The 12,134-nt window shown below is 35.3% G+C and overlaps 1 protein-coding gene across 1 annotated transcript in view; it reads right to left on the bottom strand.

Moving 5' to 3' along the window:
- The window catches only part of LOC138701546 (serine-rich adhesin for platelets-like), a 283,122-nt gene that overhangs the window by 32,596 nt on the left and 238,392 nt on the right, over window positions 1-12,134 (bottom strand). The window lies entirely within an intron of this gene.

Below are 12,134 nucleotides of genomic sequence, written 5' to 3'. Positions count from 1 at the left end.
TGCAAATTACAGTAACCACCTACCTTTGTCATAGAAATGTTGGAAATGATGTCTTGTGCAGCCACATATCTCTCACACCATTTAAGAAAATGATCATTAACACATGAGTTCTTCTTCTGAAATTGCAGTAATTTCCCTTCTTGTATTGTCTTTCAGTTCTTTCAACGTATGCTGATTATTCCGATACAATTTATTTTATTTACTTTTAAATTCCCCATAAATAGAAATCGCATACGGTATTACAAGAATATCTAATGTAAGATCTCGAAATTAATGTGTCTAATAAAAAACACTACCTCTGATTAAGGTTCTGAGTCTGTACATCTATTATCTCACTTGACGATATGTGTCGGAGGAAAAACAGTTGTTTGTATACATCTAAAGTCTGATTAGTGTAATATGTAGCTAGTCGACGATGTATGCAATGGAGGGAGAAAGGAACTAGCCACCCTACCGCATTATCTCCTGGCTTAGTTGCTCATAAGCCTTTTCGATAGGCTATCGCCTGCGAGGTTCAGACCTGTGGATACTTGATTAAACAAAAATAAAAAATAGCCAGGTATCACTTTTTTCAGAAATTCCAGCCACGTGATAATGCGTGTAGAGTAAATTTCTGCAATTGAGTGTTTGATAATGTGAATAATGGCTGTATTGTTCCACATTTGCATTAATTGCGGAAATTTTGGAAGATAGGTCATCAGTAAGGAAATATGCCAGCGCGATCCCCAGATCTTACCGTATGCGATTTCTATTTCTGGGAGAACTTCAATAATAAATTGTATAGGAATAACCCACATACGTTGAAAGAATTGAAATACAATATAAGGAGAGAAATTGCAGAAGAAGAACTAAGGCGTGTTAATACAAATTTTCTTAAAAGGTGTGAAAGATGTGTGGCGGTACATCATTTCCAGCATCTTCTATGACAAAAGTAGGTGGTTATTGTAATTTACATGATCAATCTATGTGTTTGACTTATGAGGCTATGAAATCCGTCTCTGCCGAAAAGAGCGTGTTTCCAGCCGCCACGCGCGGCCGCACATTCACGGTTGAACGTCTATTTGAAGACTCTGTATATGATTATATACAAGAGTATATCTTCAACATTGAGATTGTTTACTTTTATATTATTGAGTTGATAATATTTCGGTTTTCGTTGTTAAGCCTATATCATATTCGGACCCTTTTCATGTACAGTATTGGTTTCTGCCGAAAATGTTAAGAGCCTTCAGAAAAATAGATTCCATCGGACACATACTTTCTTTTTATACGTTTTACATACGAATAAATGTAACTTTGAGTAAAGGTTTTTCCGAATTATGCATGATTACATCCTCTCAGAGCAGTTCCTTTTGTGAAATCAAATTTCCAGTGCTGAGGTTTTCTACCAATTTTTTTTTCTGTTTTATAGACTGAATGTTATATAGGATGCGTCAAAAACACTTGATGGTTTTCAACTTTAATAACTACCATGTCCCCTGAATGGCGCTGCTGTAGTGACTGTCACAGTGTTAAATACTGTTTAGACTTCAGTTTAGATGGAGCACTGGTCTGTGTAACACCGCATTGTTCTGGTAGAATTTACTGTTTATTTAAGCAGAGTCTGTTACAGCTATGTAGCAAGGTTTCCGGCTGCACTTTCATACACGCAATGCACTTAGTCGCAATAGCTTGTTACTGTGGATATCAAAATGGCGTGAAATATCTGTAAAGAAAATTCTAAACCATCAAAATATGGGGCGAATGCGAGAAGCTGTTCTCAATAGTTCAAAGAGATCAGTTTTACGCAATGCTGTCGCTCGTCATTTGCATGACATTAGTGTTATTCGAATACTGCACAAAGATTTTTGAACTTCCACCCTTATAAGATTCAAATGTTCAGATTTCTAATTAATTTTTGGACATAGTGAATTGCAATTGCACTATGTTGCCGATGTGAGACGAAGCACACTTGCATATGTGTGGTTATGTTAATAAAGATAATTATCGATATTAGGCCCCCAAATAATTCTCAAGAACTGTACCAACATCTACACAGTGAAAAGGTAACGCTATGCTGTGAAGCTTCTTCGGATGGCATCATTGGCTCTTATTTATTTGAGAATAGGGAAGGACATGCTATATAAGTTCATGCTGGAACTGTTCCTACAGAATGCCTTAGGTCCTCATCAACGTGTTGGTGATTTCAGCAAGATGGAGCAGCCGCTCATTGCTAGATATCCATGGGGGTTCTGAGAAGGTTATTTCCAGGGAGACTTATTTCGCTCGTCTGATCTGAGCGAACCTACTATTTCCTTTGGGATTACCTCAAAAGCAAAGTTGACGAAACACTCTCTCATAGCATTCTTCATTAAGAGAAAGAAGTCGGGACTGTACGAAGGAAACTCGTAGTGAAATGCTTCAACGTGTATTGAGCAGAACAGATGACTTCCAAGTTGTTTGGCATAATATTATAATTTCGGGATAGAAAATATCACTAAAACGAATTCAGATTGACTTATTCATGGGGCATTCTACCCATAAAAAACATGCATAAAATGGTATTCAAAGTAGGGTTTATGAATTAAGAGAAAACCGCCCAAAATATATTAATTATTTGGAGGACTTTGTGTGTTAGGTTTGTGTTACACAGGAATTATAATTTTATCACGATAGGTTGGCTGTAACCTATGTCGAGACAAACTTCTAAGATACATTAATGCAGGAGGAAAGCATTTCGAACATAAGGACGCGTAATAGTAAATTTTTACAAAAGCGAGGAAAAGTTTGAAAAACGCGCACAACGAGTTTTCAGTTTCCGAGATTTTGTAATGCACTTCAGAAACGTGTATTGTACAGTATTTTTTTCACGATAGTATATTTTGACAATATTTTTAAAATTCTTAATATACAGTACGTATATTACACTATGAACTGCTGATTGAATGTTAGCAGTTTGACCAACGTACAAACTTCACCATCAACTTCAATCTGAAGGAGTAAAAATGATTCAGGCACTTGTAATATTTCGTGTTCCATTGAAATAATTTTCATTTCTTTTTATTAAGTGAAGTTTGATTTGTTTAAATAAAGTTCAATACATTTCAAATGCAGTGATTTGTTTTGCATAATCCCTGATCACATATATAACAGATTGCCCAGCCTTACAGGCTTTGACAACAACTTTTATCAATTTCACTATGCTGCCATCTAACTACTGCATAAGAAGTTAGTTATAACTCTCATTTGAATTGCATGGAGCAACGGTACTTCCGTCTAGCGGTCGTTCCCAAGCGATGGTAGCGATCCTGGTGGTTGTTGTCTTCCACATGTTACCGTTTTTAACATGGGGATGGCCAATCTTAAATATGTGATCAGGCGTATAATGTACGTATATTAATTAACATTGCATTTTACGTATGAATTTTACATGCATTGTAAGATTGTAGTGTACATAGAAGGGAGCGGTTTTCATTACAACTTTAGAGCAGTTATTTGTAATATTTAAACATACTTATATAGGTTGGCAACTCTGAATTCAGTAAAATCAACTTTCATTCGTGGCGGCCGTTTGCTGTAACGATGAGAAAACACACTATCGTGCTAAAAAGTAAATACAATTTCATAGTTTCAAGTGATATTTGCGCCAATCAGTACATTATTTGATATTATAAATCCTAAAGACAGGGAATTCACCAAAAGAGGTTGTGGGTAACCTTCTGAAACTGGTTAAATTTAAATATTCTTAAATCATCCTACCCCTATTTTATTTTAAAGAGGTAGACAAAAAGAATCCATTGACTTATCTTACCCTCCTGTAGGTTTACTCTGTTCTAAGTTCAAGCCGTGTTCTTGGCCCTGTTACGAGATAATATCTCAACTTATTTTAAACAATTTTGTCACATTTTAAATTGTGTCTTTACCTCAGAACAGGCTTTCAGGATAGTCAGTATCTATAACTGAGGACAAATCTCATAAGTTTCAAGTTTTGTGCTGTAGCTTCGATTTTGTACCTGTACTGTGCACACCATCACTCCATTGTCGTTCCTTGCATTGTTCGCTCTGCTGCGCGCATTCTATTTTCGTTTAACGAAATGTAACATCAATAACAAGCGTTCCATGAACAATGTTGGCACAGTTTCTTTACGAATGTTTACTTGTGATATCTAAAGCTTGAAGTTGATGGTGCTTCTTTAGCAGGAAGCATATGTGATTCGCGCTAAAAATATGTAACTTATTACGAGTACAATTAATATTATTTACGAACCATGCTCTCGTGTATCTGTTTCCTTGCTCTATATTTCATACGAGAACCTGAAATGTGCAGTAGAAATTGTCCATATTTTCTACGTTTTATGCAAGGGGTAATGGAAATAGTACTTGCTTGGTTCGTAGCCAAAAAAAAGTGTCATTCTGTGTACAGTGCAAGCACATGAAAGCTGGCGAAATAATTTCCGCAGGTATTTTTTAAATTTTTCACACTCTGTTACATAATGTATAAAAAGTTGGTGTCTAAACGTTTTCGGTGTAAAACTTGAGTAAGACTGTGACAAAAAATAAGTCCAACGTTTGTGATAAAAAATATTGAATTGTATAGGTATTTTTAACTTAATTCCAATAGAAATGCAGCAGTTCTAGAGTCAAAATAGATAATCTCTGACAACTCTCAAAAGAACCCATTATGAATATTATCTTTTTAACATCAGAAAGGAGGTGTTAATTTAGCAACTCTGGGATATTATTTTGTTTCAGAAACTTACAATGTCTTTTGGTGTTATCAACCGCAGATTTATGATACCAAGAAATTTACATCTTCTAAGGCTAAGGAAAACGAATCGCATTTACATCATAAAAGAATTGGACAACCTACCCCACTATCCCCTGGCTTAGTTTCTTTGTGAGTAATATCTTATTGGCGTCACTTCTGAGGTTCCAACCTGTCTTCAGACAGTTGATTAAACAACAATACCAGATGATCATCTAGCCAACAAAGCTTATTCTTTGTATGTTGTCACATTCTCTCGCTGTGTTCATGTATTTCTGGAATTTCCATTATACTCATATTTTATCGCTTATTTAATAATGCTCTTTCAACTGTGAGAATATTTAGCGTTGATGAAATTAGTGATAACGAGATGAGTTCAAATATTAGTCATAGGATTTCTTGACATTTTGCCTTATAGTTGGGGAAAACTTGAAAAAAAAAGTCATGATAATCAGATTGTTGCGTAAGGTATAGGCCTATGTGAAAACATTAAATAGTTTAAAACAAAAGATTTTATAGCCTCAAATACAAATAAAGTCACAATAAATATTAAGATTTCACCCAAAAATAATAAAATAACCTCTAACTAAATAACCTTTAACTAAATTGTTAATATATTCACAATCCTCGAAATTGCAGATACCATGTGAATGAATGAATGAATGAATGAATGAATGAATGAATGAATGAATGAATGAATGAATGAATGAATGAATGAATGAATGAATGAATGAATGAATGAATGAATGAAGAATTAAAAGGTATACGATCGCTCGCGCTCCTTGCAAGGGAATTTGGAAGTAAGAGGAATTGTCTGTGTGAGTTCCAATCCTATCGGCCACTTGTCTCACTCTAATTTTAAGATGTGTTGATGCATTTCTAGTCCCATTGTAGATGTTAACTGCACGGTCTGCAACACCTGTCTTCCGTGACGGACTTCCGTTGAATTCTTTGTTGCATATCTTAAAAAATTACTTCATGGCTGTCGCATATATTTTCACATAAAACAAACCAGGTAATTAGTCTAAGCGGGATTCAGTCCCACGTCCGAGCATAGACTCGAAGCATGAGTTCCGCTCGCTAACCTCTAGACCGCACTGGTGGCCCTTAAAGTCTTATCTTGTGCACTTTTTCCTGAGAGTACAGTGTTCCGTCAGTAAACTGATCACAATCACTTTTGGTGGATTCCATACCTGGAATTTGTGATGCCAGGTTTATCAATATTTTCTGAAGTTAATTCACATTCATAGATACATGAGAAGAAATTTATTTTCCTTTAGCTCACAAAACCATGCAACATACGCTAAGAATCCCATTTTTACTTTTCTATGGAGAAAGTATTGCAGTGCTGCAAAAATTGATTACGATATCTTCGCGGCAATACAACTTTTGAGTATTGCTGTTACCAAAAGTGTTAAGTTACCTAAATATGTCCGTCCGTCCATATATCTATATTTTACACCGATTTATCCTAAACCCTTGGATAGATTTTATCATATTTAGTGTCTATGAACCAATTTATACGGAAACAACGCACGCGAAAAATAGGTAGCTTAAGGATTTGCAGTTAAAATTAATAGGTTTCTATTTGAAAAGTGAAAATGAGCCACTACATAATAAGTATCATGTAATACAATATCAATTGATGAATTTGCTAATACTACACCTGTTAAACCTCCAATAGTAAATAGAAATTCAAATCCCAATGATCATAAACAAGGTGCTCTATAAGATAGTTGGGACCCATATACAGTGGCTAATCAGCTAAAAATTTTAATTCCTGTTGGTACTGCAATAATTATAGTAGCTGATGTAAAATATGCTCGTGTATCAACGTCTATTCCAATAGTAAATATATGATGTGCTCATACTACAAAACCTAGTAAACCAATTGCTAATCTAGCAAAGATTATTCCTAGATTTCCGAATGCTACCTTTTTACCTCTTCCAAAAACACAAGATCGACAGGTGCATAGGTTTACTATGCAGCATATCTTTATGTATACAAGGGGACAGAGGGAAATACAAGGAAAACAAGGGGAGTACAAGGAGAACAAAGGGAATACAAGAAGGTTAAAGAGAATACAAGAAGATTGAGGGGAATACAAGGAGGAAAAGGGGAATACAAGGAGACGAGAGGAATACAAAGAGAACAAGAGAGAGGAAATTGCATTTTTAAGTGACGATCAGTTCCCATGTTATCCCTCCCTATAACTAATGTAGATGTAGTTCTATGTAAAAATGACGAATTGAAGTCGATCCAAATTATTGTTATTATTTACTAATTATCTTTCATGTAGAAGCTGAAATAATGAATTAAATCAGCTTTTAGTATCCTTCTAGAGACCTATATTTTGAAAAAAAAAACTAATACGCATCATTATTTCTACGTTCGTTCCAAATTTTATAAAGTTCTCATAAGTTAGCCTTAGGCCAACCCAGGTATAATAGTCTTAGTGGAGAGAACCTCATTGTTATAAGATTAGCATCCTTTGTCGTAGAGGTATAAAGGTGCTTATCGGGCGGGATATGAAGCATTCGTAAGCACTTCAGACAAAATAGACTTTTTGTGCACCCATTATGGAATGACTTGCGTGCCGATCGTGTTGCTAAGCTAAATTGGCTCCTCCATTCGCCACAGAGAGTATTTCTCTTCAGTCTTCAAATACGTACACTACATCTCTGATGGTGGTCTGCTGTTCCTCATGTAGGCGTCATCATTCCTGTCAGGCATCCAGGAACCTGGGGGTTTCGGTGCCTTTTATACAGAAATACGAGTCGTCTAGAACTAACCAGTATTGTTGTCTACCAATCTTTGGACAAACCGTGAGGAACTTCTATTGTGGCGGACAGCGGTTTCGACGTCACGCAAACACAAGTGATGTCTTATTTTTGGAGACTGATATGATAATGAAAGGAGAATTTTATCGTGGAGAGATTGATTACGATTGACGAGGGAAAAACGGGAAAAGATTGAGAAAATTCGTCACAACTTTGGCTTTATCTAAAAATACAACCCCGCCATCGCGGAGATTTTGGGTCTGCGGTTGTAAGTCAGCGCTTTTTCAATCAGGCTACCAAACATAAACACGTCTTTTACGCCGGTTGTGGACTCTTGGTTTTGTGAGCAAGCCAAGAAACGAAACGTAGTCATATTTGGGGGCATATTTAATTTACGTACTTCCATTATAGTTCAAGGAAGTATTATTATTATTATTATTATTATTATTATTATTATTATTATTATTAATATTAATGTCATTTGAAACATGATAAAGGAAGTGAATTGTTGTGAAATGAGTAAAACGTGTATAGTGAGAAAGTACGTCTCAACTTTGAGACACTAATTTTCTGCTTTTGTTTTCTAAGATTATAGTGCTCTGTCAGTACCATTGAGGTCCACAAGTAAGTCCTTATCAGGGCATAATTTGGTTTAGTTATCATTAAGTCAATGAAAATTTTATTGACTATTTTTATGTTCCCGTATAAATGTCAAGGAAAATATTATTTAGCTTAGGTTTTGTCTTTAGTGATCATTTATATTGGGATTTCAGTGTATGTTGTTTATTTTTCTTTATTCGTTAGAGTAATGTGAATCATGCAACTAACTCTAGAAGTGTACTCCAAGAGGAATAGTAAGACTGTAACCTTGAAATATGAAGTTTGTTTGAGCTATATAAGATGTGCAAATACATTTGACTATAATTAAAAAAATTAAAAATCAGTTGTATATTAATATTTTTTCATATTTTCTCTCATAGTGAAGAGAAAAAGAATATTTACCACAGAAGAATGTTTATTTGGAGAAAGAAATATCAGCGCCATTATCATCAGAGAGTAAAATACTATTTATGAATATCGATTTTTTTCTATTCCACTATACTTTAAAAACTTGTCCTTCGTTATTTTTTTAACTCTTTTTAAAGGCTGTAATACGAGAATCTTAAAATGTATCTTGTGTATCTAGTTATTTTTTAAATTTCTTTAATACATATTTCATTATTATTTTAACCATAATTTGCTTCGATTATTTCTTCCGTTAAGGAACATAATTTTAACGGTAGAATTCATTTTTGAATCGATTATTCAGCATTGTTGTGTCAACTACGGGGTTATTGAGCGACAATGAAATGACATTTGGCGAGATGAGTCTGAGGATTCTCCGTGAAATTACCTGACATTCGCCTTATAACTGAGGAAAACGTCTAATAAAACTCAACCAAATAATCGAAACAAAGAAGATTCAACCTCGGATTACGAGTCCAACTCGTTACCCAGATGCTACGTCGGTGGTATCAGAGTGATTGAAAGAAACTAAAAATAAAAATATCTAGTGCAAAAGTGCGAGAAACACTACTGTAAGTTCAAGTAATGCTGTTCATATTCATTTGTTGCGTATTATTTTCATACGAGTTAAGTTTTAGTGCTTGTTTTGTAAAAAAAAATCAATTTCCCTTCTTAATTTTAGACATCTAGAAGTTCAGCTTTCCCTATATATTTGTTACTTAATTTAATTTGAAATAATTTTATCAGTGAATAATTGCAGGAATCCCTTTTCATTAGGCAATTTAGCTCAATTCATATAGTACATAAATGGTGCAAACTGTAAAATTGTGTGCTATACTTTTATGAATGTAGTCATTTTATGAATTTGCATAACAATTACTTCGTAATTTATGGTTTACGAAAATGAAGTTTTTTTTTGCATTACTTGTCTTCATAATACAGTTATTTTAAATGACTAGTTTGTTATTATAATAAAATTATTCTTTACTTTGTATCCAACAGCTATTCAACGAGGGAGAAACTTACTCTATGCATTCGGATTGTGAGATGCGAGGTTCAGTGCATTTAGTCGGTCATCTTGGCTTGGATTTCTGTTGTTTTCATGGCATTTGCACACAATATCACACCATCACTGCGATTTGTTCCATCAGTAAGATATGCTACTATTCTTTGAGAACGGTGTATCTATTACCCACAGTTACAGTCTATATTATATGGCCATAATAATAATAATAATAATAATAATAATAATAATAATAGCCACCGGCGTAGTTCAGGCGGTAGTGCGTTTGCCTGATAATACGAACTTGTGCTCGGGAGTGGGTTCGATTCCCGCTTGACTTGATTAGCCGGTTGGATTTCCCCGACCGTAAGGCGAATCGTCAGCCTCATCACTCCAAATACTACCATCTCACTATCACCAATTCCTTCGACCTAAATAACCCAGTAGCTGATACAGTGTCGTTAAATAACTGGATAAACAAATAATATAATCATGTGCACGACAGCCCAGTAAGGGTCAGGGACAAGGCCTACCAGCCGACTGCTAGTCTTACGTCCACATTCCTCAGAAGAGGTGAACGATCATTTAGCCAGTACGGGGGTATCATATGGTCAACACTACTTCTACTTAGGTTTACAGTATATCCAAAAATTCATCACGATACTGAATGGACACTAGTTCCATACACTAATTGAAATTTCATGAGAAAATTTCTTTCCTCATGAAGACCCGAAGCAGTACACATTCCTTAAGGCGAGTCCAGGCATGACCACGACGTTACGACACAGGACATACTACATACACATTAATATAGAATACTTGCTGCTCTGTTTTGAGACCCTGTAAGACCTGAAGGTATTTGTGTATATACTTTTTTAATGAGACTATTTGATATTAAAAAGAAAACATTTTCTGTAAGTTACTTTGGATTGTGTTTCAAATGATTGCAGCTTATGCAGAATTAGTAAAAGGTAAAGGTATCTCTTTAGACGCCGTAGAGATACACGGGAATATAGAAATGAAACTTTTTGCTTTCATGACCTCTGTACTAGAATGAGGCGAAGTGGCCGGCACCACGCTGGCTACTACGCCTTCTACCCTCGGGAAAGACCCGGGACTCAACATGACAGGAGGATGAGTGGGCCGTTCTGGAAGTTTTAGAAACGAGAAAAATTCAGCTACTACCTGGGACCTTCCAGTTTTTAACCAGAAACTCTACCAACTAAACTACCTGGTCGCCATTCAAAAATCAGTTCAAAGCTACAAGTTTTTATTTTGTTTTTTTCCCCCTCATAGTTATTTAAGTAGGATATTATTATCTTTGTGTGGAACTTTAAATTTTTTCAAGCTTTATGTAAGAACATGAATGCATGGTTTCTTTATAGTAAACCTGTATTCTCTTAAAAAATATATATTGTTCCAATGCACTTGAGTATAAAGCTTCTTGAAACAGTTTTCGCCTCTAAAAATCCTGCTGATTTATATATTAATTAAATATTACACAAAAAAGAAGAAAAGTTATTGTTGGGATCATACTGCTGATTTAATTTAACATAAGAATCTATAAAGGAATAATTACTATTACTACTGAACATCGAAAAATTCTCGAAAATACAGAGATCTGATTCACAATTCATGATTTATCATAACCTCTTGCGTTGAAAAATTGCCGAAACTTGATATTTTATTTATTGTCCACTAAATGAGAAGTGTATTCTTTCATTAGACATCAAATATCTTAGATAAAAGATCGGCCTGTGTAGCGCTGGCCTTCTGTGCTCGAGGTTGCGGGTTCGATCCCGGCCCAGGTCGATGGCATTAAAGTGTGCTTAAATGCGACAGGCTCATGTCAGTGCTTTACTGGCATGTAAACTCCTGCGTGACAAAATTCCGGCATACCGGCGACGCTGATATAACTTCGGCAGTTGCGGACGTCGTTAAATAAACCATAATTTATTTTTTTAGGTAAAAGTCTCTCTTTTTTGAGTTCATACCCTGTCTGGTACACAGTATTCCTACGTGTGCGTTTCGTGGATATGTAAGCCTGAATGTCTGAGTTGTATAATGCCTAAGGTGACAGTAGGGCCAACTTTACCTGCAAGAAGCATTTCCCTAAATAAAAATGTTATGAACAATGTGACGGTCGCCGTCAGTTATCTTTGAATTTACCATGTTGGTCATTAGATCCATGTTCACGGGTGCAAATTGACTGAAAGGAATGAATATTAAATATGCGTTTCTTTCTCCCGAAGGAAAATGAAGCTGGGAAGCCGATGTCGTAGATTTGGGGCATGAAAAAAATCCTGCTCCTGTTAAAGGTTCCATGCAGAATTCGTCAGCAATTTCTCGCCCTCGTTGAAAAAAAAAAAAAAAAAACACACACACACACAAAAGCAGATCTAAGAACAGACTGATGCTCTCAACAAAACAAAACAAAACAGATAGTTTTCTTAGGATTTGACCCCACTGGCGAAGAAACCAAGAAATACAGATAAAATTATTTTAAAAAAATACCGAAAACGTTTTATAGCAGCTGAGAATTTTCTTTGGAGGCGAGAACTCGAGCCATAGCACGTACAAAATCCCACTTTCGAAAACATT

The sequence above is a fragment of the Periplaneta americana genome, chromosome 6 (genome assembly GCF_040183065.1).
Source record: "Periplaneta americana isolate PAMFEO1 chromosome 6, P.americana_PAMFEO1_priV1, whole genome shotgun sequence".
In the NCBI taxonomy this organism is placed as follows: domain Eukaryota; kingdom Metazoa; phylum Arthropoda; class Insecta; order Blattodea; family Blattidae; genus Periplaneta; species Periplaneta americana.
The sequence above is the reverse complement of the archived record's forward strand: the minus strand, read 5'-3'. Positions and strand labels throughout refer to the sequence as shown.